Source organism: Rhynchophorus ferrugineus, unplaced genomic scaffold (genome assembly GCF_030347505.1).
Source record: "Rhynchophorus ferrugineus isolate W39M unplaced genomic scaffold, kcgeb_rfMv2 rfM4, whole genome shotgun sequence".
NCBI lineage: Eukaryota > Metazoa > Arthropoda > Insecta > Coleoptera > Curculionidae > Rhynchophorus > Rhynchophorus ferrugineus.
This window is the reverse complement of record NW_027472583.1, coordinates 10,537,761-10,540,531: the sequence shown is the minus strand read 5'-3', so window position 1 is coordinate 10,540,531 and position 2,771 is coordinate 10,537,761.

Genomic DNA, 2,771 nt, shown 5'->3' with positions numbered 1-2,771 from the left:
CATGGTGATATGAACCAGACAGTATAATACCAAAAAGACTAAGTATTATCACATATACAGACAATATTGGAAACAAGAATTATTATATATTTTTTATTATTATATTATCTATATGTTATTTAACAGTAGTAGGAAGCTATTTTAATTTGTTTGTGTGGTATTCAATCTCGAGATTTTTTTTTATCGATAGAAGATTTACATAACCATATATAACGCAAATTGTCATTCAAATATTGTCAGCAAATGGTGATTTTTTTAAAATAATTAATTGTGCATAACATACTAAGTAAAGGTAGTGTAAGAGGAGGGAAAAAAAAATAATTAGATGTTGTTTGTTCTGAAATAAATAGGATTGCAAAATGCAAAAGCGAAAAATTTTGCATGGCTACATATAGTCTGTTCAAAGTTATTGTGTACATACGTCATTTAAATTTGTGACTTCAAAACGTCGCAATGTTGCCGCATCAACTCTTGAGTTTTAGTTCAGTTTGGCTTTGACATACAACAAAATTTTAATCTAAATAAAATAATTGACCAAAAATGTTATCAAATAGAATGTATTTCAACATTATAGTACATCTAAAAACTACAGTTAATTATACCGTCACAATAGTTTCTAGGTTAGAGTTAAAACATTCTTATCACTATTTCAAGAATTTTACATACGTCTAACGACTCTGACAGGCTCATTCGTTTACGTGTTCGAACTAATCTGACAGCATTGTGTCTATTTTTAACTAGAATAAAATGAGAAGGAATATATTAATTAACTAATTATTATTTTCCAAAGAATTCTGCTCTAGAGCAGACGACCTTTAAAAGTAATGATTTTAAAAATATTGATATTCTTGATGAAACTTCTTATAATCTCCTACATGAAGTTTTCGAATAGGAATGTATATTCTTCAAATTTCAATTGAATTTGAAAGTTTGGAATGTCATTGTTTAACCAAGATTCATTTCATAATTGTAATTTTAATGCTCTTTTCTTTCCAAATCTTCTACAATCTATATCAATAACTCAATTGAAGTACATAACACGTATATATTTGCAAATTATTTTGCTTAATCTATCGAAGGGAAAAATATGTCTACAATTTAAATATGTTATTGTAATCAGCAGCAAAAGTAGCCCATATTAGAATCTTCAAAAAGAATTGGAAGTAAATACAAATATCTTTTATATTCAAAGGAAGTAAATTTAGAGGCTTGAAAACTGAATATTATCACACGTTTCTTCGCAGATGGTTTTGAAACAGACGAATTTATGTCTACAACTTTATGCTGATTAGAACATAGACAGTATAACACCAAAAAGACCTAGCACTACCACGTATACAGGTAGTATAGGAAACAGAAATTCTTATATCTATTTATATGATTCTGTCATTATGTTATATTAAGTAAATATTAATTTATCGGTAGTAGGAAACTGTTTTAATTTGAGAGTCTGGGAAGCTATTTTTAGACATTTTGATTTATCGACAAAAGAATGTGCGTGAGGGAATATAATGAAGCAATAAATTATTTTTTAATTTATAGGTTTTTTTAATATTTAATACAATAACAATCTACAATTAGAAAATAAATTATTGGTTGTAAGATTCTATATTGTTTTTTGATGTATTTTGAAAATATTTTGTACAAATATTAGCTAGTATTTAAATAAAAAAAATTATTAAAATTTAATTTAATTAATTAATGTTTAAATTTATTTCTCTCTGTAATATAAATAATATCTTTTAATAAGCTTAAAAACATTTTTAGTAAATAAACCCGCTTTACACGTCCTGTATAACTCAAGCTTTACAACAAAAGACTTAAAGAGATGAAGAAAAAATACCAAGGAAAGTGAAGCGTCTCAACAGTATGAGACGATTGCTGGACTCTTCACAAAGAGAAAGACCTCCTTTCCAACAAACGAAAATGTACAAAGAGGTGCCTCATTAGTAAAAGGAAAAGTTTTGAATATGCGCTAGTGATCGTTTAATAAATATATCAAATCTATAATCTTTTAGGAAATTTAACAGCTCGTTTAACATCGTTACCTACATTGTCAAAAAAAAAACGTACTATGTAGCTCTGGCATTAAATTTTTTTACAGACCTGTGTAATTCAATGTCCTTTTTACCCATTTTTCACCATTTCCAAGAATAGGTACGATATTTAAAATATTTAAACTCATCTAACCCCTTAAACCAACGGAAGAGCGTTTAAACGGATTACCTCGAACCAATAAAATCATCACAACATGGAAAAGAAACGAAACACAAACCGATTTCTAATTGGATTTAACGGCCATATCTGCAGAACTAGTCTTTTAATTAGTAACGTTGCCGGGCCGACTCAAAGAATAACTCAATCCTAAATTGAACAAGTCTCTTTCGTGCTCCATTGCGATTTAATTGCCCTCGCCCGACATGAATGGGGATAATTAACATTCGCCCGAGTTACGGATCAGCTTAATTATTGAGAAATCGCAGCGTTTCGTTCAAATTCAATTATACAGCGCCTAATTCCGTTTTCTCGTTTCTGTTATGGACTTTGTTCTGCGCGTTCGAGGACGATTTACTGTGTGTTATGACTGATGACATTTCGCTTTCCGACTGACTTGATTCTTTGCAAATTTTGACATATAACTTGTCTAGATTAGCATTGTAGCGACCGCTACTACTCTTTAGGCCACCACGCATTCACCTACAGCAAGTTCAAAGGTTGGTAACGCTGGTGGATTGGTACCATGCGGTTCCCGGCTATAAAAGACCACCACG